Here is a 23833-nt window from a genome sequence, read left to right as displayed (position 1 = left end):
GCATTCTCTTTATAATGAGTTTTGCTTCTACTATATACCAATGATAATTGGGGGATGTACCTCAACATGTCTTCAAAAGGTACTTGTTTCCTTATAGTGCAGAAGCCTGCAGGCTGAGAACTGATTTTTCTCCAATTATTTACTAAAACGTCTTTAATGAGTATTTCTACATGAATAAGTGATGTGGAACTAGGAGCATGCTGTTATATAAAATATGAGGGAATTTAGGGATTGCAGCAAACTGCAGCGCTGCCAGCTCCTGCAGAGTTTGTGTATTCCTGGTTGAACATGTGTAAATTGACCTCTCAAGCTGCATCTGTGAGCACCTAAGCATATCCAGTGGCTTGATCTTGCCATAAGGGGGAAGTCTTGTTCCTTCTCCTTTTCCTTCTCTAACCCAAACTTCTTCCCAGCCAAAGAGCCTGCCTCCTCGTTTGTGGTAGCTCTGGAGCTTATTTGACCAACCCGTGAGCTGATACAATTCAATGACAGCTTCAGGGTCACGTTTCTGCTTGGTTAGTGACCAGCACTGGCGAATGAAGAACAGGGCCTCCTCACCCTGGTGGAGGAGGTGAACTCCTGGCTTAGTGATTACCATCCTAAGAAAATGAAACCTAAGGCGTCCACCTTGAGTACCAAAATCCATTTTAGGCATCTGAAAATGCTGTTTAGTCAAACAACCTGCTTCACACAAGCACAGCTGAGGCCAGTCCTCTGCCTCTGGAGCAGAACATCTCCAGCAACTTCTCCAAGCCCTGCTGCCCCCCTGCCTGCCCCTGACACTCCTCCCACACTGGCTGGCAGAATATTTGTATGCCTTCCCTGGGAACTAGGCTGGGAATTGGTCCAGCTGGAAATAACTTCTGTACCCAGCTCACTTGCACAGAGTTGTGACAGTACAATGCAGGGCAGAACAAGGGACAGAGATGGGCTATTCTAGGCTGTGTCAGTGCAAAGCCAGCAGTGTCCAGCTGCTCCTTACTGCTGCTCTCACAGAATGTTACAAGTCAAAGGCCATGACCTCTAGCAGCACGTCCTGTGCTTCAGCTGTGCCTGTGTTAGCCTTCTGCCCTAACTACAGCCAACAACAGGCCCTTGGGCAAGAGGTTAATTTGGGTGCTTGGGATTTCCTCATTTATGAATGGGGGAAGAAAAGGCAGTGGAAATGCCTTAAATTGAGGGTGGGTTGCTGCTATGTGTGCACATTACTTGTATGTTGTTTACTTCTGACTATAACCGTGACATTATATAACATAAAATGCAATGTAGGCTTCCAAGGGTCCAGTTGTCCTTCCTCTCCTGGTCTCGTACAATATTTTGTTGCACTTCTTTGTTGCATCTTGGGTCATGCTAAACTCTAAGGCCCTTGTGGCAGAAAGTGTGTCACAATGTGTGTCACTGGTGTGAGGCACAGTGCCTCAGATAATGGAGCTCTAACAGCAGTGGGGGCCTTGGGGAGTGACTGTCACAGAAATTCCAGGAGGGAATACTTTCACACTCATGGAGTGCAGAAGTAGTCATGTCTGAAATTACTTGATTTTTGCCTGCCTTTTTGAAGGACTTCACCTTTGCCCATTGCCTATGCAGCTCCTCTCCATCCATCTTCACCAGTTGCCCATCACCTTTACACTCCCTTCCTACTCTGTTTTGACTCCACACCTGATCATTCCCTTTTGTCAAGAGATAGCAAGCTTCCGATCCCCATTCTCTGCATCTCTCCTTTCTGATCTCCCTGACCTTCCTGGCCAGCCTGTCTGCTGACTAGGGCTACAAATAAACGTTAGGTAATGAGCGAACTCCACTTCCCCAGATCTAAAAGAGAAACATCCAATATTGTCTTCTTCCTAAATGCAGAGGCAGATAAATTAAACCAAAAGGTATTTGGAGCTGGAGGGCAAAGGGGAGATGGGAGGTGGGAGAGAAGAAAGGAAGATGGAAACAAAAGCCACCCCTCTCCTTTGGAACTGTCTTTGGCCTTGTTTCCTTTTTAACAGGAGTACAGGTTAAGGTGAGAGTCCAGATTTGGTAATACCCTTTTATACCACATGTAGTGACTCTTGTTCACAAGCAAATATATGGACTTGATCAAGCTTATGCTTTTTGAAAGGGTTTGTGTGTTGTTTTTTTTTTTCAACTAATTAAATCCACATAAACTAACTATCTGGAGGAAGTTCTACACCAGGGTTAAAGAGATGGAAAGTTCCCCTGAGTTTCAGCATACTGGAATGCTTTGCACATCCCTTGTACAAGACTCAACGAAAACTGTATTTTGCTGATGACATTGAACTGTTCCAAAAGATACAGCTGAAGGGGAGTAGCTGCTAGAACATTTGTTTCCAGACTTTTTGGACCTACAGACTACTGTTAGCCTCCAAAATTTCCACAAATCACAGTTTCACAATTCATACTTTAAACTGAAAACACTGCAAAGGCACCAAATGGATACGATGGCCTACCACTCTTTATAGGACACGTACAAGGCTTGAGCAAAGCAGGGGAACCACTGGTCAAGAACAAAGGAATGCAGAGGTGGAACAAAAGTGCCAATTCAAGACTCCACATGTGCAAATCATCAAGACTCTACCACATGTGCAAATCCTCACTGACTACAGCAATCAGAAACCAGTTGAAGGTGAAAGAGTTAAAGTTCCTCAGGCAGCTGGGTTCATTGCAAAGTCACCCTGTGGGATGTGGATACAGATGTTAAGGGTCTCACATAGTCTTCTTGTTCCTAATGGAATGATTTGATGGGAACTTTCTGCAAAAACTGCAGGTAAAAAACCTACAGAAACCAAAGTCTGAGAAAAACATCATTAGGTCAGCTAGAGTACACCAGTATAGTGGCATATATATATTCTCAGGAACAGAGAAGAGAGCAACACCAGACTGGTAAAATGCCAACCATCAGCTGGATATTACAATCACTGGCAGGTTAAATGCTAGAATAATATGCGTTTTGTTACATGGGCCACGTGGACAAACTGAGATGGGCTGGACTCTGCTAATCATGGACTATGTCACCCAGTACAGACAGAAGTTGTTGGATAAAGAGCTCAAAGAAGGTTTAAAAAAAAGAAGTTAGTAAATAACAGAGGAAACCAACAGCTGGCAACAACAAAAGGCAGGATGAAGAAAGGATCAGCTCTGAGGATTCATTGGATAGATACGTATGGAGATAAGAAACTGAGCTATAATCTTGCCAAAGGTCAGGGGAAAATGTAAATGCTGGTGGTCCTGTTGTATTTGGATTTCCAAAAAAACCCAAGCAACCAACCAACAAACCCAGCACTTTCTTGCACAGGCAAATCCTTGCTTCGAAAACACCAAATACAGATCCAGGCTCAAACCTTGAGCCAGACACACATCTGACAGCACTGTTACTGCAGAATGGCATATGGGGTTTGAACTTAGTCTCAGGAAGTAAGAGCTCACTGGTTGTTAAGTCAGTCCTTACATATGGGTGGAAACTTGAACTAATTGTGCAATTTCCCTAAAAAAAATCCCCGGAGATCTCAGTTAGGTATTTTGCTTTTGCAGCCTTTCCTGCCTTTGCTCTTACAGTGCTTTTCACTTGCAGTCCTTGTGCTTCCCTACATCATGTAAAAATACCATTATTTCTTTTGCTTAAAGACCTTGGTGCAACATTTAAAAGCCACCAGTAACTATGCCGAGGCTGCTTTTGCCAAAACACCTGTCTTTAGTCACGCTCACTTAACGAGGAGGAGAGGGACAAAAAAAAAAGCAACCAAGACCAGGATGCTTCAATTCCTCCTTTTCCCCACCTTTTCAGGCCGGCCACCGGAGCATCCTCCAGCCGCGCAGCCCCTGTGCAGCAATCGGGGCGTCGGCCCCAGCATCCGCCGCCGCAGCGCCGGCCCGGCCCCGGCTGCTGCCCGCTGCTCGGGGCGGCCAAGCCCGTGCCGCAAGGCGGGCGGCGGAGCGAGGCGCTGGGCGGCGGCAGCCGTGCCCCCGCAGCCTCCGCAGGGGCGCGCCGGGGCCGCGCTGCGCTCGCTGCCGGCCCGCGGCGCCGCCGCCGCATCCATCGCTCCGCCGGCGGCTCCCGGCGGGCGCGGGGACATGCGCAGTGCCCGCGCCGGGCTCCGCGGCCGCGCTCCGGCCCCTCCGCCGCCTCCCCCGGCCCTCCCGCCGGGCGGAGGAGGGGGAGGGAGAGAGGGGGAGGAGGAGAGCAGGAGGAGGCGGGCAGGGAGAGAAAAGGAGAGGAGATAAGAGAGACGAGAGACGCGCCGCAACTTGCTGCCTCTGCTCCCTGCTCTCCCCGGCCGCGCCGCTGCCCGGCCGCTGCGGGCTGCGCTCCGCGGGAGGCGGCATCCAGGGACGCAGCGCTCCGCGGGGCCGGCGCCTCCCGGTGAGTTGGGGGCGGTGCGCGAAGTTGCCGTGTTTCGGGGGGCGCAGGGGCTGCGGGGCCGCTGCGGGGCCGCTGCGGGGCTGCCCGTGCCCGGCCGCGGTCCGCGCTGCGGGCGGTGACAGCGGCGGCGGCGGTCACAGGTGCGGGGCACGGCCCCGGCGGGGTCAGCTGCGCGCATCTCCCCGCTCCTGCCGGCCAGCCCCGTAGACGTATTTCCATTGAAATCCTATTACGTAGTGACAGGCTCCAGTTTGTTTCGCGGTGGCGTCTGTCCTCGGGATTGGAAAGTCTTCAGGAGGAAGGGGTCGCTGGGGCGAGCGGGGGCTGCTCCTCGAACAGCGCTGCGGGCGCAGATTGTCCCTATCGCGCCGTGAGCCGGGTGTGCTCTGCGGGGCTTTCGGCTCTCTCCGCGCTCCGGAGAGGGAGAGGAGAAACTGGCCCACGGTCACGCCAGAAAGTTGTGCGGCTTGAGATGCTACGGAGGCTAATGGGCCAATTAGCTAAATAAACTAACACAGTGATTTATAGGTGTCTGAACTATAGTGCTTTGAACGATAGAGCTCTTTAACCTTTCTTTCTAATCTATCCTTCAGGGATTTGGTTTTAAGGAGAGTAATATATCATCTGTGGTGCTGAATACATGAGTTGATTACATTTGTAAAAGGAATGGCCTTTGAAGTAATACTAAGCAATAAATGCAGAAAAAGAATGAGACAGAGAAAGAGTACAATTCTGGCAGAAAATATTTTCCCTCTTCCTAGCAGCCTAGGAAGCTAGCAGCTGTGCTTGATTAACTTTTATCCAGACTTCTTATTTTATTAAATTAAACATCAAAAAAACACAAGCGCGCTGTGTGAAACCAGAGGCAAATCCTCCTTAGTCCTCTCAGTCTGTCTGTGTTGCAGATAAGTGATGACTGGAGCAGCATCTGTTAAGAGAATGTGTAGAAGCAAACACTGCTAGAGATACCCAGTAGGTAAATGGATGTACGTTGTCATTGTATTTGTTTCTCTTAGGTGATACAGAACAAAACATTTCAAATTCCACGGGCTTTTATTTTACATCTTTAAAAATTGTTCAGGTGCACATCTTTATTATAGCAAAAGTGCCTCCCCTAACTGGAAAAGTGATTAATTCTTAGCTTATTTAACAAAGGCCAAATTCTGCAGCCTCTGGGGCATCTCCTGTAAGGGGGTGAGTGGCTTCTGCACTTGTTGAAAAAGAAAATAGTACAGCATGTGTGACACCTTGCAGGCTTGAAGTACTAGAGCAATTTTATAGTTAATCAGCATTTCAACACAGATTTTTATTAACATAAAATCAATATTCAGGTCAGCAATGGGGATCTTCAACTTCCAAATGAGAACCTGATCTCGAGGCAACTCATTGCTCCTATGAGTCAAGGTTGTGGGATATGACAGTTATCAAACTCACCTACCTTTTGTTTGGTTCCTTTTATGAAATATCATTTAATGAGGAAAAGTAATGGGTAATCCGTTGTGTTTTAAGACACGGTGCTCCTCATAAGCCTTATTGCCAGGTATTTGAAAGTGAATGTGGCTTTATATCATGCGTTGTATATAAATGACTACTACTAGATAACTTAAGTTCTGAGTTTATTCTACTGTTAAAGTTATAATGATCAGAAAGTGGCAACTGGATTCCAAATCCTAAACAAGGAATTTTTGATGATCTGAGAGTTAATTTGTATTTTAGGGAGCACTGAGGAGTTTACAAGAAAAGTGATCAAGTCTTTCTTGCTGGATGTGCTGTGGTATTTAGTTAAGGAACCCTCCTTCCTGGGGCACTGGGAAGCTTCACTGACACACAAAGGAGTTAAATGCTCATTGATGCTCATGCTAAAGTGCTGTAGAGTTCAATGGCTGGAACGGGACAGTTATTTTACTTCCAGTAAGGATGGAGATAGAGAACTGAGGAGCTTTTTCATAGTAGTTCCAAACCTGTATCATTTGTAACTGTAAAATATAATAATAAAGTATTATCATTAAGAATAAAAGAATAAAATTAATTGACCAAGAAGACTCAAAACCATGTGACAATTGAAACAATAAATCATTCAAATAGCATTACCCAGGCCCCTACAGCAATGCCTTCGCTTCCAGCTGAATGGAGCAGGTTTCAGGCACAGGATGTGAGGATAGCTCCGTCCTGGGACAGGTGTCCTGTAGTCTGGTGGTTGTGCTGTGGCTGGGAGGGAGCCCAGGAAGGGTGAAGGGGTGCAGAGTGCTGCTTCTCACCCTTATCCCCAGGCTGCTGAGCTGAGATGGGGAGTGGCCCCCTCCCATGCTCTAGGGTTTGCTGAATGTATGGCAGGTGCTGGCCCAGGCCCTGAACAGAGCCAGCAGGGGAGAGGTGCTGGAGGAAGCCCTGGTTGCACAGCCTGTAGCTTGCAGGCAGGCTGTCCTGGCTGCTCGCTGCCCATCCCAGCACCCCAAGGATGCCATCAGTAGCAGGCCTTATACTGTGTATAGTAATGCCAAAAAAGTTCTAGTAAGGAAAGAAGTTCAAGTTTCTTCCATGGGGAAATGGTCCATTTGTAAATGTTTATATGCTAAGATAGTGCTTGCATGGAGTGAAACATGGAAAGGGCAAGCAGTGCACACTCATTTGTGCAATACTACCAGAAGTAAACTCTAAATTTTGAAATCACTATGCAATCATGTAGGCTCATGGAAGACCTGTGAAAGCTGCAACACAGATGAGGAAGCTGAATCCTGATTTGGCTGCCAATTTACTGCAGGCTGTTGAGTGTCCTTGGTTGCTGTTCCCTCATCTCCATCCAGGTGCCCCTCATACTCTGAATTGCTGCGCTGTGCCGGAGGTTCTCCATCAGTTGCTCCTTCCCCCTGGTCCCTCACCTCCCAAAATCCTCATGTGCCATGGCAGCAGTGGTGCCCTGCTTGTGAACTGGGATGAATTGCAGCCCGCAGGTGTTCAGTGACTCACTCAAGGCCACAAACTGCAAACCCCTCTGCAGTTTCGTTCTGCTTCTCTTCTGTGGTGAAGCAGGTTTTTTTGGCAACACTGTGCCCTCAGTTCCCTGGGCAGGGATGGGAAAGCTGCAGGTGGTGAGACCTCCAAAGCTTGCTCCTGAGAAGGTGCACCAAGTGCAGCTGTGAGGTGGAGATGACAAGTGACAGGAGGTGTGCCTTTGCTTCATGGATGTGATATAACCCAGTTTTAATTAAAGCAGCCACAGCAGATTATTAGGGTGGATAAATACTGCCTTGTTACAGCCCTCTTGGGTCGTATGTAAGCAGTATTCGTTTTAGAAAGGATGAATGAATAGTCAGTGTGAAGGATAAAGATCAGCATTGTTAATCACTCTGGAAGTCTTCCGTGGGAAAGTGTAAACTCACGAGGAAAGATAGCACCCATAAAAGTCACTTAAATATTTAAATAACTTGAGGATAAAATTTTGATAATAAAGGCATGCAAGTACCGAGTTATGTTTGGGTTCCTGTCAAAGACAGGACTCGCACAGTTGGTTTCAGTCATTGGTAGGCTGTGCTCCTGCTTCATGCTTTGCTAGCAGTAATGAAGAGCTCATCTTCAATGCCACTTGTGGGAAAAAACATTTAAGTTTTCTTCTCAAAGTGCAGAGAAAAACTTTAGAAACTTGGGAGGCTACCTTTGCTTAAGATCTTGAGCTTCAGGAGGGGTTAACACTTCCCTTGTGTTCGTGGGTAAGCAGTGTGCCAGGTGCCTTTATCAGGGCTTGAGTCAGGGGCACTGAGCATCCAGCTGCACTTTGTTCCTGTTGATACATCTGCAGGGTGAGAAGAATAACTCCAGGTGGGAAAGAGTGGGTTTCCACCCCCATTAATAAGCAGAAATTATAGGAATTGTGTCTCTACTGTTCCTTGATTTTGTAATTCTCACTAAAGTTTTTTTTTTCCCTTTCATATCTCTTAGAATGCCTTACGACTGTCGGTGGGGGGGAAGTGTGCTTTCATGTAAATGCGATGAAGATGAGCCTTTGAAAATATATCTAGCTGATGTTGATGAATAAACAAACTTGGCCAGGGTAAACCTTTTTATCTAACTTCAAGAGCCATGCTGTAATGAAGTAAATATAGATGTACTTAATGGGCTTCTTTCATCCAAGTATATAGCAAACCTTTTAAAGTAATGCAAACGAATCTAAAATGGATTTCTAAGTGGCTTTTTTTGATTGTTTTCTTAATATTGGAGCAGTTAATCTAGCCAGGCTAAGCCAGAAATGGAGCTTGCTCCTGGGGCTGTGCAGATGCTGGCCTAAAGGAGAGAGGGCAGAGGGAATGTGAGGGACCCAGCTCTTCTCCTGGGATGTTGTGCCCTAAAGGTAGGAAGTTCTCTTTCCATGTGTAGTTCAAAATGTATTATTTGCTGGGTGTCTCCTCAGACATTTCCCTTTGGGAGGCAGCTTGCAAACAAGGCTCTGAGAGGCAAGGGAACCTACAGGGGTGTCCTCAGCCCAGGCTGCACCATGAGAGCCCCCCAAGCTCAGGACGACTGGCTGCCTTCCTTTGGCCACCTGTGCATGGCATGGACTGCTTGGCCAGGTGCAAACCTGACTGTGGGGCTTGCTCTGCAGGACACACCCGGGCCATGGCCCAGGTAGGGTCCTGGCTCGAGTACCTGAGCTTGTTAAGGTGTTAAAAGTGGCCTCGGGGCCATCGTATCAGCTGCCATAGACACGGCCATTGAAGTGTGACTGCAGTGGTGGTGGTGACTTTGGCAGCATCGTGGTTGGAAGCTGTGGGAAACTGGAGCTCAGAACATGGTTCTGCAGGTCTGGGCAGTCACTGCGTGCTGGTGGATTTGGTTTCATTTCAAGTCTTGCAGGATGACTGTTTTCAATGAAAACATTTGTAAACAGATTAATGACTTTTTGTGTGAAGCATGTCTTGCGCATACACCTGTTTGCTTTCACTGCCCTTGCTTGTAAAAAATGTGTAATGTTTGTCTTTCCCATATCATGGAAAGAGTTCTCAGATCTTTTCTTTAAAAAGCACAGCTGTAAAACAATTTTACTTTAAAAGCAAGTCTTTGTTTTAAAAAGGATAAACTCGGTTCTGGAGAAAAAGACCTTTACTTGGTCTTATCTTTTCTTAATAGGAAAAGTTCAGATCCATTTAATCCCATTGTGGAATAAAATCCCATTCACAGCTGAGCAATATTAGAATTTGAGTATTAGACTATTTAGAGAACTATATCAGCATAATTACAGAAATTCTTCAGGATAAGATTTTTCTTTGCTGAGATCTTGATGAATAGGAAATACTGTAAAGAATTATTTCTATGAGTCTTAGAGGACTTTTGTGAAAGAGATTTAAATCTGGGAGATTATTGTACTTTGAAAGACACAGTGGTGATTTACTAATGTCCAGACTGAACTTGCTGTTTGACACCTTGAATAATCAGACCAGTCCAGTTTATCCCGTATCTGGTTGTGTTGTGCCATGTGAACAGAAGTGAAACGTATTAAAAACTGCTCAGGTTCAGATGTGTTCATCTGGGGATTTGCTCATAAATAATTGATAACCCTCTGAAACAAAATCTCTTCATTACTCCGTGGATTGCTCACCTCTTCCCTCCCGCGCTCATTGTTCTCGCAGGCGGGGGAAGAAGGAGGTGCTGCTTTAATGAAGGCGCACGTCAGCCTCTGCTGCTCCTTCCAAAGGTCATCCAGCTAAACAGTGGCAGTGAAATGCTTGACAAAGGTAAACATTTTATGGAGATATGTGGCATTCCAGTGTTTTAGAGGAACCACTTAGGTGCTGTATTTAAGACTTCTTTGCATCCTAGCATAGAAGCAGTGTGGACGATGAATTACTAAATCGATGAAATGGTTGCATCTAGTGTTCTGCAGGACAGGACATCAAATTAAGGGTCATTTGCTGTTCAGTACCAACTGAAGCTGCAATATTTGGGCTTGATCTTTCATGATTTTACTGCTTAGGATACCATTAAGTATCCTTGCTCAGACTGTTTGCTGCCAATGGGACAAGTCTTGGTGAGCAGTGCTTTCTCACTGGAGCGAGAGTGAATTCCCATTTACCAGACACTGATGCATAGTGATGAATTTCCTTTTCTGTGAAAAAAAGAACTGTTCTGTGTCCACTGACCTAAAGTCTGAATTGATCTAAGAAAATCTTGTTTTAATGGTAAGTGTCTTAATGTAAGTTCAGTTCATCTTTTTGATGACTTGATTGCTTCAGAGTTATTAGCCAGATTCTGTAACAGTCTTTAAAGATACTAATACTTGCTTGCATTTAATAGCCCTGACTATTGCTAATGTACAGGAAATTATCAAATCAGATAATTGAGAGACAACCCTAGCAAATCTTACAGCTGTTTTAATGTAAGGTTTCGGATGTTACTCTTTTTAATTGGAAGGTGAATGCTATAAAGGCTTTGTCAGACTGCCATTTCTAGATGACAGCACTTTGTGTGGACTAACTGGAAGTCCTGGAGTGCTGATCCCAGTTTTCAGCTTCAGGATTCATAGCTCAAACTCTTCCTTTTTTACTTGGCAGGAGTATGCATCTGTGGTGATGTCTGGATTTGTGTGTTCCAAAGAAATATTGGATCAATCAAAGAAAATGAGAAAGATTTTCTGAAATGGTAATCACATTCTGGCTGGTACTGGAAAGAACAGAGCCTTTGCTCCTTCTCTAAACCACAAGATTAAGCTTGCTTATAAAGGATTAGCAGAGCTCTCTTCTGTTAATTCGTAGTGGTGTAGTCGAAGTGCCCGATTCTACATCAGTGGAAAATCCATTATCAATCAATGGGAATTTTGCAGCTGAAGCCAAAGGGATTAGAGGCTCATCATTCAGAAGTGACTGAACGAGAGAAAGCCCTGGATATGCTTGTTGCCACACAGCTGTGAGCCACCTCTGGGGTGTGCCCACAAAAAATGGCAAAGGGAAGTGTTCAATTGCCTCAGGTGGGCTGTTTCCAGAGACTGGGAAAGGGCTCGTGCCACAGGGCAGGGGTGCTGCTGATTCACATTCCAAGCAATGTGAATTCAAATTGGAAAAGGTGCACGGAGAAGGATAACCTGAAACCTTTTTTTAGAGCTCATGCTGTGGTTGAGGGGGAGTTAATGAGGAGGTCAGTGAGAGTAGGAGTTAAGAGCCATGGAAGAGGGGTTCAGTTTGGGGATAAGGGGTGCAGAGGAGCACTGGTGCCTACACCACGCTCTGACACCTGCCACTGCTCAGGCTGCCAGCCAGGCATGCTGGTTTAGGAGACTGGAGTGTGAAGGAGAGACAGGAAGACATTGCTGAAGAGGTTGCTAAAGAATTTGCTGCTCATGGTGTTGTGGGTGATTTCCTAACAAACTGCACTGTCTCCAGAAGTTCCTTCCTTCAATGAATAACAGCTACTTTTCCTTCTAGTGGAGTGCAGAGACCAACATTCAGACTATTAGAGCCTGCGAACTAGAACGCCTGTGGTTGCAGACTTACTTTAGTTGGGAATATTCACCAAGCATATTCCAAAATATAGTTTTACTTTCTTTTGAAATGCTGTCAGAGATCTTAGCTTAAATAGCTCTGATCTGTGGTGGAAAGCACAGCCTCTGTGGTCTCTGCTGCAACATTTGGTATTGCTTTTCCACAAATGGAAGCTAATGTTTCAAAATAGAAGCTGTTAAGAGTAAAAATTACAGGTTTTACCACAACTTGGTAAATGTACGTGTATTGTTTTGATCTGTTATAATAGGCAAGGTTGTGTCATTTAGTTTGGCAATTACAGAGATTAAATTAGTTTTCCTTTACTCTTGTTAAATGCAAAATAATTGAACACATGCCATGAAAGGTTGGGGCTCTCATGTTTGTAGCTTCATCATTTATTAATCTAACACATTAAATGAGAAGCTTTATAGATTTGCTTGCCTAAGGAAAAAGAAGAAGAAAATACAGAAAGGCCAAACTGGGTGTGTATGTATTCTGTCTCACACTTTGATGTGCTGTCAAATATTGCCTGATTTTTAGTACACTTTGTAAGAAACGACACTGCTTTGCCCCCAGAAGGGTCAATTGCAACCTCATGTTTAAATAATCTAAGTAAACTCATATTTGTCTAGCCAAAGTTATTTGTGCAATTCCCTTCACACACTACATATAGGAATGTAATGTTGTAATCAGACCAGCAAAATAAGCTACAAATGAGAACTCTGTAAAAAGGTATATTTTAGGAGGATCTTGGCCATCATAATTGACTCCCCTAGTTATAGGAGAGGCTGTCCCTTCCCCTAGCTCAGCCTTTTCAGGAGATGGTGTTGGCAGCGGTGCAATAACAGCTCTGTGGGGGCAGATGTACTCTTCTTTCTTACCTTCACATAGCTGGAGGGGATTTGAAAATTGGATATTTCTCTGTCTCTGCAGTTCCAAGTAGCCCTGATACTGCCAGCCATGGATTAGTGAAATAAATCCCTCATGTTTGTACTGAAGTGGAAAGCATAAAGAGCATTTTCTGCCTTTTTTTCCCCCTTTTTAATGTGTCATTTGCTGGCTGGCACAGTGACCTCCATTTGGTGACTTGTGAGGAGACTGGTCACAGAGCTTTTCTCTGTGGGTTAATTTATCACTCAAGGGAGCAGCAGCATGGGACATTATGCATGTGGACCTGAGGTAAACCTATGGACCACCTATACTGAATGTGTACTTCAAATATTATCTGTTAGTGCACTTTGACTTTTCTAATATAATTTTCTTTCCCTTCTGTTTTATCTTTTTTCTTAATTATGTCCTTGGTAATCAAAAGGCATGCAAACACCCAGTCACCTTTTGGTGTTTATAACTGAACTTGGAAGAAAATATTCCTGGCAATTTAGTACATGAAATTCGCCAGTTCATTGGGAAAGGGGTTTATGCTAATAATGTAGAGGTAAAACAGTTTGGTTTTCCAGGGTATCTTGGTGGACAGTCTGTCAAGTCTTTTAAATTGTTCCAGTCAATTATATTGACTGAAGTGCAAGAGAGAATTAATTTCTTTTTTGCAATTCTTGAAAATTCAATTTTGTACTCTTGATTTACGTTTTGGTATCAGTTGTTTATTTTAATTTGTGTGAGTGAACCCTGAAGCTCTTACTCACTTGTGCCTCCATCTTTAATTTTGCTTGACAAGTCCATCTCATTCCTAGAAAGCTAATATACCAGGAATTGATTAGCAGTAACAGTCAAGTGAATGACAGGGGAGGAGGTGATATCTGGGTCTGCTATGGGGCCTGACCAGTTACACTGATTTAATAGAGTCTGGTTTCCAGGTGATCTTATTATCATTCTCCTCAACAGGTTTGGCTAAAAACCACCCCTGGAGAAGAACTGAGGAAAGCAAACCAGAAGCAGAGGATTGGTTTCCCACCAAAATAGGAAGCCATTATTATGAGGCACAATTAGCTGTATTATTTACTTGACAAAGCAGGCAGCAGCAAGTAACTGAGCTTTTCTGTGTTTTGTGCTTACTCAGCACTCAGGCATAGCATGCACAGGTAACCTGGTGCAGTTTGTTCTCAGCAGGCACATCAGCATCTGGTCTGGGAGGAGAAGCCCAGTCTGTGAAATGGGTGATGGAACTTCCAAACTCCTGTAGGGATGGCCCAAGGAGCTGGTTGTAGCTACCCTGAGACATCAAACCCATGGAGGCTTGGACCTTGTGGCTGGCAGTCTGAGAACCTGAAAACCCTTGGTTGATTTTGTCACTTTTTACTTCTCCCAGCTGTGGGAATTACTGAAATATTAGTTCTTGGACAGTGGTGAAATTAACAGAAGTTGTTAGTTTTAATCACCAGTAAATATTTTATTCAAGAAACGCGGTAAACGAGAAAACTTGTTTTCCTGTGGTTTTCTTAGCTAGGCAGAAATTATGCATTACAGTGGTGTGATTCCCTGAGAAGCAGAATTTCAAAGTCTCGGCGATTTCCACGTTCCATCCAGCTTGGTATGTGCCTTGCTTCACAGAGGAGTTGTATTTCCTATATTAAGTATTAGCTTGTATAATTGATTACACTGGTGCTTAAAAAAAAGCAACCACTTTAAACAGCAAAGGCTTTCTTTAATGGGATTCTAGAGAAATAATAAAAGCAAACAAAAAAAGAAAGAATCCAAACCCCCCAAACCAACCAAAACAAGTACACACAGAAAACTCTTGGGAATTTCTGGGCTTTAGCTATCTGTTTAGTGCCAATAGGAAATTGATTTTCTGAGGTATAACTCTGATGTTTTAGTGTTCATCATTTAATAAAAATTATGCTCCCTGCAGTTCACCAGTGGCTGGCACTAAAAAAGACTGAATTCAGAAAAAATGAGTGTGGGGATTGCTGTGGGTAAATGATCAGGATAAGAGCTGTGAGATTGATTCCTTTTAAACACCTAGCTACCTGATTTTGTTAACACTCCAGTACCCGTGGTGTGTGTGTGCACCAGGCCTGAGGTGTGCAGATAGGCTCTTGCAAAAAAAATGACGGCTTTTCAATCAGTTGTGTGGTAAGGAGTGAGGTTTTGGTGTCAGGGAGAAGCGCAGTGCTGCTTTCTCTTCCTTCCTGTATCTGCTGTTTCAGTTTAGCAGTACAGGAGTGCTGGGGCTGAAACTTCAACTCGCGTTTTCTCACCTTCCTGCTCGAGCATCTCCAGAGGACTTTTGTCCCTCAGCCTCGGGAGTGATGGTGTTTTGTACAGGAAAGGGTTAACTTCCAAAAGCACAGCCTGGCAATTCAGTGCCTCTGGAGCTTTAAAGGAGGAGATGCTGATGCAGTGCAGCCTGTGAAGTGGGCCCTGCTGGGGCATAGAGCCAACAGGGGATCAAGGATCGCCGGTCATTTAAAGCTGACCAGAGTCTGGTTTCCTGCTGCGGCTGGCCCCAGCTGAGCCATGCTGCAGAGAGCAGCTGGGAGTTATCCCACATCCAGAGCTGAGCTTCTCAGAGGTAGGTACTGGGAGCAAGGGGACGTTCCAAATCCTTCCCACGGGGAGCAGCAGCCCCAGGCACCAATATGCACAGGGGGATGACCATTTGCAAGGCAGAAAAGGTGCAGGAGTTCTGGTGGACATCAAGTTGGACATGAGCTGGCAAATGAGCCCTTGTGGCAAAGATGATAAACTGTGACCTGGGCTGACTTAGACAAAATATTGACAGCAAGTGGAGGCAGGTGATCCTGCCCCTCTTCTAGACACTCGTGAGGCCACCCCAGTTCTGAGATCCCCAGTACTGAAGAGAAATGGCCATATTGGAGGGAGTCCCCCAAAGGGCCATAAAGATGATTAAGTGACTGGAGCATCTCTCATACGACGGGAAGCTGAGAGAACTGGGGCTGTTCAGCCTGGAGAAGAGAAGCTCAGGAGAGAATGTTGTCAGTTTGTAGAAATACCTGAAGGGTGGTCACTAACAGGACAGAGCCAGGCTGTTTTCAGTGGTGCCCAGTGACAAGACGGGGGCAGTGGGCAAAACTAGAAATACAGGAAGTACCTTGCCCACCCAGAAACACTTTTTTCACTGTGGGGGTGGCTGAGTACTGGCACAGATTTTCCTGGAGTCTCCACCCTTGGAGGTATTCAAAACCCACCTGGGCATGGTCTTGGGCAGCCAGGTCTGGGAGACCCTAGCTGAGCAGGGATGTTTGATCAAGTGACCTCCAAAGGTCCCTTCCCACCTCGCTCTGATTCTGTGCCAGGACCAACTCTTTAGCAGCTGTGCTGGATGGGTGGTAGGGACTACCTCTATACCTCCTTCTTTGCAGACACAGGTTTTTTAAGAGCCTGTTCTGAAGTAACACACCTCCAGTTGTTGTTTTTTTTTAATTTGAAAAAGGTTCTCCATTCTCACTAGAAAAAAAGGATAGTGATACACTTCTCAGTTTGCTCCTACTTCTTCACCTTTAATTTTTATATGTTTTATATGTTTATATGTTCCTTTGGTTGTAAAGTAAGGGTGCAATATCTGCTGTCTCCTGTTCCTGCAGGATGTATGCAAAAGAGCAGTTAGTTCATCGCTTTTTGAATATGCAGGTGAAAAACAAGGGAAAATCTCATTCTTTGCAGGGACTTGAGCCTGTAAATGTTGGACAAACAATGCTTATTGTGTAAACCCTTTGTCTTGCTTTTTTGAAGTATATCCTTTCTTTTAAAGCGTGTTGCTTACTAACTGTTTTCAAGCGGTTTCCAGCTGGCATCATGTCCTGAGTACCTCCATGGCATAGCAGATGAGGTGCTGGGCTTAGCTGTCATATTAATAGGCCTTTAGCAGCCTCATACCCAAGACTCAAGGCAGGAGACTTTTATCAACACAAGCCTACAGGCAGGGATTTTGTAAACTGCAGTGGTTAGGTGTTCCCTTCTCCTGGTGAGGTAACACCCCTGTAAACAAACCCCACCAAATGTGCTGCTTTTGATGCAGGTGGGAGGAGTGGAGCTATTATCAGTGACTTCAGCCTCCTCTCCTTGCCTTGCAAACTGATTTTGTATTAATTACAGGCATAGTTTTAATCTTCATTAACAGGAGAGCAACAGTAGTGTTACCCTTCGGCTGTAGATGTTCAATTTGTCTTTATCTCCTGATTCTCTGTTTGAAAAATTAGGACTGAAGTATTTTGCACATGAATTTATTTTGTATTCATGGTTTTTAAAATTCGCTGAGAGCCTGGTCTTAGACATACGGGTGCTGCCTTCTCAGTGTAAATATTATTGCTCTAGTGCAATCCGTGGAGACAGTGGTAGGCTTTCCAGGTCAGAGATAGTTTTTTGAGGCAAAAGAGGAACAGTTTTACAGTAAGTTGTGTGGTTCTCCCAAAGGGGAAGGAGCATTACTATTTTAGGATAGTATGAAATCCAAGCCTTTACATAGGTCTTGCTCAATTAAAGGAATTCAAAAGAGCTTATGTACCATTTAAGATTTGAATATACTTGCAATAGCAAAGACTTCAGAGGAGAAACAGCTGCATGTGTGACAGAGTGGCTGAGACCTCAGTGAACTGCAAAACGGGTGACAGCTGCTTCTTTTTACATCTGACCTAAGAAGTAGTGTAGACTTAGGTAGGAACAAGTTTAGCCAAGAGAAATATCCCTTCCTCCAGAAAAGAGACTTTGTGCTTTGGCTTTGGTACCTAAGGTGTGTTGTACAGGAAGACAAATGCTTGGGAGGATTGAAGTTCATATGGTATTTTAGTTGATTTAAAAATACTTAGGAATGTTCAGAAACAGACTTTTTTGTTAACCACAAGGTTGCAAATGTTGACAGGCATAGCCATGAGCAATAGCCACTGAGAAGATTTCCATGATAAGTGAAAAATGTAGATTTTTACGTCGCTTTTTAATTTGTATTTTGTGCCCTGTGGTGGCTTTGGAGGTATTATAGATATGAATCCCTGGGCATGCAGAGAGGTAACTGCATGGATGAAGTGACACTTAGTGTTACATTTGCTTTTTGTTATACAAGAGGTACATTTACTTTTAGTTGGTCATGTAAAAATGCTACGGTCCTAAAGCTGAGAAAAAAATATTTTGGTATTTCTGTCTTTTTATTGCAACCAATTGATACAAATAAGACATGTCAATATCTGTTGCTAGTAAGAAAATAAACTGGGATTTTTTTTCTGTTGTGTATTTTATTTGCCTTATGTGGCTGCACATGTGACATAAACAGTGAACTCAGGAATAACACTGCTGTTGCATTTAGGCAAACCTGTAATAGTAATAATAAATATGTAATAAATAAAATGTAATAAATAAAACCACAAAGGAAATGTGCTCCAAGACTTTGAAGAGTTTTCAGAAACATTTTTACACAGTAGTTCAGAATTTATCTTTTAACCTCAAAGGCTTTTTGTACACTGAAATGCTTGTCCCCCACACAAATAACAGCAGATCAGTTGAAAACAAGAGAAAGTCAGAAGAGAGAAAATTAGTATCCTCAGGCTCAGCATGGGAAGCTGCTTAAACACATTGTAGAAGTCACTGAAGGCATGTGTATATAAGCAAGCAGAAACAGTGGTCTGCTGAAAGCACAAATGTTAGGAGTTGCTCAGACTACAGAAATATCCTTGAGCAGATGGGTATCTGCCCCTAATGATTTCAACAAAAAAAAAAAAAAAAAAAAAAAAAAAAACCAAAAAAAAAAAAAAACCAGCCAGACTCGGTTGAATTGGATGCAAGCAGAGTATGAAGATCTGAAAAAGACTTTGAAGGGTAACGTGTCTACAACATAAAAGAAAATTATGAACTGTGTATATATCTATGAAAAGGTTGATACCTGTAAGAGCACTGGAAGACATTCAGGGTCACCAGGCAGGACATCATAAAAAATAACTCAACTGAATTGGTCATTGCAGGAGAATTTGTGCAGGTGTTGTGTTGGGTAACAAAGATGAGAAGGTGTCAAACTGCTGAAGTGTCACAACAGAAATGCTGAAGAAAGCTGGAGCATTGAATTCAGAGGTGTGACCATGTGTTGTACAGAGCAAGGCCGATGCTCTGAAGAGGCATCGCTGCTGCCAGAAAACACACCACACGTGTGGATGCCATAGCTGTGATTTGTGAATAGGAGGAATAGATTTAATTTTTAAAACCCTGGAGTATTGGGTGGAAATTAGGTGGTGATTTTCAGCAGGCTGGCAGTGACAGTTCTGAGGGGCTATGAGAAACCAGGTGGACAATTCCTTTCCTCAGCCCACTCCAGCTCCCTCCTTTTGACTTCTGATGCTTCCCTCCCTGGTGGGTGAGCACAGCAGCTCTGCTGCCTTCTGCTCTTGTTGTCCTGCCTGCAAACCTCTAACTAACTCCACACTCTAAGTCTATCTTCCCCCAAACGTAGCTCATTCTTGATAAGATATTCATCTTCACTTTCACTGTGATTTGTGGAAGTGAAAAAAAATAATGTGAAAAATAGGTGCTTGGCCTTCTGGATATTTCATGAGAAGGCTGTATTATTTGTAAATAATTTATGACTTTGAAGCCACACACTTTCTCCCCAGGTTGTATGTCCTGTATAACTGAACTGTATGATTTACCTTAAATTGCCTATCTGCCATGCACTGTGAATCTCTGTGCAGTGCTGCTTCTCCTCTCCTGTACAGCCTTCACCCGTGGGTGAGAGATTTGCATAAAATGATTTCTTCATGTAAATGTGATCAGGCTGCAGCTCCAGCATCTTCTTGTAATGGATGTAGCAATCCTCTTGAATTGGGCTGGTGTCTGTCTTGGTAATTTAATCTATTTGTTTGTTGCTATAGTTTTGGGAATTAGCGGGCAGTGAGGTGCATGTACTGACACACTTTTGCTGCAGCCTTCATAGCCTTACCTGGTCATGAGGCTTCTTTAAAAGAAACAAGAGGCAAGCACTGGGATGGGGGCTGGCCATGCTGCAGCTCAGGCAGGGGCTGGGACAAGAGCTAGGGGGCTCCCTGGGGACACCCTGGTTATCTGTCCTGGTCCTGAGCCAGGAAGCTGCCCCCTCACCCCGCCCTGGGGGACAACAAGCACTGTAATTGGAATGATGCATAAGCCAGAGAGATAAGGAGCTCTGCAGCTTTGGTTGGTGTCATTCAGGTTATGACATGGGGCTTGATGTCCCCTCTGAAGTGCCAGACTGCATGAAGCCTCTGCCTGAGAATAAAACAACCAAAGCGTCTCACAGACTTTTCCTGCACTTCTCTGTTCCCCGTGCAGACTTTGTTTGGGTTTTTTTTACCCCTTTTCACTGGTTTTGGCTGACTTAATTCATGGTCTGATGGTCTTGTTTCCCTTGCCTCACTTTCCTTGCTCTGATTTCTGTTCTTCTAGCTCCTTTCGTACTAATCTTGTCCCAGCTTCTGTACTTTTCCTGGCACCTCATCTTTTCCCTCTACCTGAAGCATGAGTAACTGAGATAATGAGACACACACCGATTTCCTCAATTACTTTGTATATGTATGCATATGTATGGCCTCACCCACTGCCTTGTCTCTCATCCTTCTGTCCTTTTCTAAAGCAGTCTCGGGAGGATGGGATTATGTTTGAGTGTATATTTAGCATATTTTTGCTGCCACGGTGTCAATAGCATTGAGTAATGGTATACGTATTTTGAAAACTTAGAGCTGTGTTATAGTGCTCATTTGGGCTAGTAATGCCTGACAAATGACCAGGTAGCCTAGCTTGTCATCACCTTCAGTAGGATGTTTTCCTGCATTCAGGTTGTCATTTCATAGTTTTATATTTTTGAAGTTGAAAGGGAAGATAAATTAATGGTCTGTATGGCCTCTAATAATTATTTCATGTTTCTTAAACTAACATTAATGTGTTCTGAATAATGGTTTATGCAAAGTATCTCTTAATTTTGGTAATGGGGATAGTATTTTGATCAGGTGTGTAGTAAATGCAGAAGTTGGAGGGTATTTTTTGAAGGCTTCTCCATCTTTCTATAATTACCAGATAGATAATAGGAACTTGCCAGATTCAACATGCTAATGACTGCCTTCCAGCTTTGAGCGAGACAGAAATTATATGCTGGCAGTGTGTGAACGAGATTCTGCTTTGGTAGTGTAATAAAACATACAATACTGTGCTCTCTTGCCATTGCGTAAACATCCATGAATACGTCCTCAGTCTTTCAATACAGAAGATAATGAAGATGAAGCTAAATTTACTTTGGGAGTACTCAGATGGCTATTGATGGCTTAGGAATGCTGGGTTATCAATAGTAGATGAACTGCTTTGTTGTTGTCTGTCACTTTGCAGGGCTGCCTCATGAATCATGTTTAGATAAAAGGTAAATGCTCTTACTATCCCATTTTGCTGTTTTAAAATGCTACCTTTTCAGCCTTGTCCACAGATTTCCTGAAGCAAGCTTTCTGTGCCTGAGATGCAGGGTATTTTCTTAGTGGTGTCTTTTAAAAACTGGCTCTGGACTGTGCTGCCTGATTAAAGGCAAGTCTCCTAAGATCCCAGCATGTGACAGAGATCTGCTGTGCTGTCTGTTCCACAGGCAGCTTAGCACTGCTCTGTGCTGGGCCTTTAGGAGGACAGTTAAGAAAACTGTGTGTGGGCACAATTCTTAAATATATCACATACCCTTGATGCCTTGCAGTTTGGTCTAGACTAATGGGGAAGAGAGCACTTTGGGTGTTATGCACCAGCTGCTCTATTAGTTGCTTCTTGCTATATCTCACTTTTAAAGGAGTAATTTGTAGCACACAAATCCCTCTGGGATGAAGAGACTTCTGTCCAGTATTTTCTTCTGAAATTCAGGCAGCATGGTGGATTACTACAGAAGAACATGGAGACCTTTAGTCTTTCATATTTATTACCACTGCATTGGTAGTGTGTAAGTAAAGGAGCAGTCTGAGGTAGCAGATAACCTTTGGGCAAAAGAAAAAATAACAAAAAGTGGTATAAGCTGCAGCAACAATATTTCTAAATCCGCAGGAAATCATCTAATCCCCAGTTAATATAAAACATGCCTAAAATTACTGGATCTTTTGAAGTTGGTGTCTTTGTTTCAGAAGTAAGTCATGCAGCTCCAAGTGGTATGAATTTATTGGGATCTTGCTACAGAAAGGTTTCTGGAGATACAAAGCAGGAACCTTGCCTGTTTGGCTCAGGAGCTGTGAACCAGATCACATGATGGTGTGTGGAGCTGGTGTGTACTCTGTGGGGCATGGGGGAATTCTGGGAGGAACGTTTGGTAAACTTATTCTGATTTATCCTGAAAAACACATCAGTTAGATACTGCTGTTCATGGTGTGTTATACTTTTCAGTGTCAGGAGTGAGAGGCAAAGCTCTTTCAATTAAGAAGTAAATGTCACCATCATTTTTTGCAGGGCTCTACACATCAGTTCTGTGTATTAAAATGGACAAAGACTACAGCATAAGGGGGTGGTTGTGTGTCTACCAGTTCCTGTGGTAATAATTAAGGGCACACAGACCAGTGGGCCGAAGAGTACCAGATGTGGGTATGCAGTGTGTGTGTGACCCATCAGAGTGAAACTGAGGCAGAGGGGTCCCAGCACTTCTTGTCTCTCCATCCATTGCATCATGGTTTCTGCAGGAATAGTGCCTGAATGGTGGGGTTCCAAGGGAGCCCCCTACACCTTGCTTTGTTTGCCAGCCTCTGGAAGTCTGGGAAGAGCTATAGTGACAAGAACACCTCGATATTTCTGGCAAGTTTGGGGCATTTGTTTAATTAATAGGGTATTTTTTCTCCTTCCATCACAAGCGGTAAAAAGATCTGGCCACTCATGTCATGCAGTTTGCCAGCTGTGTCCTTGCCTTGTCTAGCAGAAGCTAAGAAGTAATTTTTTTTTTCCCAACCCTGTGGCTGTACTTGAAAAGCACTTGCTATGCTGGAGGCACTTCAAGGATGGGAGGTATCAGTGCCCTGCTGAGCTGTAGCTGGCTCCTCACAAACTCCTGCTGATGCTGGGTATGAGAGATCGCAGGGTAGGCCAGTCTGGTTTTCCAAGGAGAGTCAGGGTCCTATGGTAGACCCTTGAGCCCCTAGCATATTTAAAGAAATTTAAATATTTCAAGTTTGAACAAAATCCATAGCTCATGTAGATTGGTGTTGCATCCTTAACAGGGACAGTGTTACCATTTCACATTTTAAAAGAACTATCCTGTAATATCTGTTCATTTTATTGCTCTACTGCTTTGTGCTATTGATGCCAGCAGAGATGAGAAATTAGGTAAAGCAAAAATTGTGTTCTAGCTTGGTTGTCCCTAAAGTGTATGTGTTACTGTGGCTGCATAGCTGCACTCAGTCATGGGCCTGGCTCTGGGCCTATGCTTTCGTGATACAGACTCTTTTATCTAGTTCTGCCAAAAGATAGTCTCTTCTGACCTTCTGCTTTTGACTTAGACCTGTTTCCTTTCTACTTTTGTGTTGCTTGTCTTGTCTTAAGCCTTATTCTTTCATGTTTTCCTCACACTTATAGCTCTCCTAAGTGTATTTCTTCCTGTAGCCACTGTTCTCATCTTAACAACATGTTTTATACTTTTGCTTTTTGTCCCAAAGGACTTAGGTTACTTTCCTGTCATTCACTTGATGCCCTGTTGTTGCCAGTCTCCCATCCAGGCTTCCAGGTCCATGCTACTGCCTCCTTAGCTCTGTGTCCTGTCTCTGCACAGCCAGTGGCAGTCTCTCCTTGTACCTGCTGCATCTTGGATAGGTCTCTGTTCACCCTAGTCTGATTTCACTCTCATTTTTCACTGATTTTTTTCTCCTTGGATTTCCTAGATTGACTGACTCTCACTGTCTTTCCTCCTTCCTTCCTTGCCCTCTTTCATCTTGCTTTTCTCTCAGAATTCCCAGCCAAACTTCCTTGCCTATTCTTATCCATCATTTTGCCTACACATCTCTCAGTGCCAGTTTTCCCCGTTTTTCCTTACTTTTCTCCAATTTCCTTACTCTTGTTCCTGTTCTCATAGGAATACATCTGTCTCATTGCAGAAGGCAGTAAAAATCATCTCTCTGATGTAAAGCTTTTT

General features: G+C 44.0%; 1 protein-coding gene across 1 annotated transcript in view; it reads left to right on the top strand.

The window, feature by feature from the left end:
- The first annotated feature begins 4112 nt into the window (after positions 1–4112).
- PAG1 (phosphoprotein membrane anchor with glycosphingolipid microdomains 1) overlaps positions 4113–23833 on the top strand; it is a 102553-nt gene continuing 82832 nt past the window's right edge. Inside the window, exon 1 of the mRNA XM_066332794.1 lies at positions 4113–4366. The gene's annotated coding sequence lies outside the window, so the exon portion shown is untranslated. The remainder of the gene's footprint in view (positions 4367–23833) is intronic.

Source organism: Sylvia atricapilla, chromosome 1, assembly GCF_009819655.1.
Source record: "Sylvia atricapilla isolate bSylAtr1 chromosome 1, bSylAtr1.pri, whole genome shotgun sequence".
NCBI lineage: Eukaryota > Metazoa > Chordata > Aves > Passeriformes > Sylviidae > Sylvia > Sylvia atricapilla.
The sequence above is the reverse complement of the archived record's forward strand: the minus strand, read 5'-3'. Positions and strand labels throughout refer to the sequence as shown.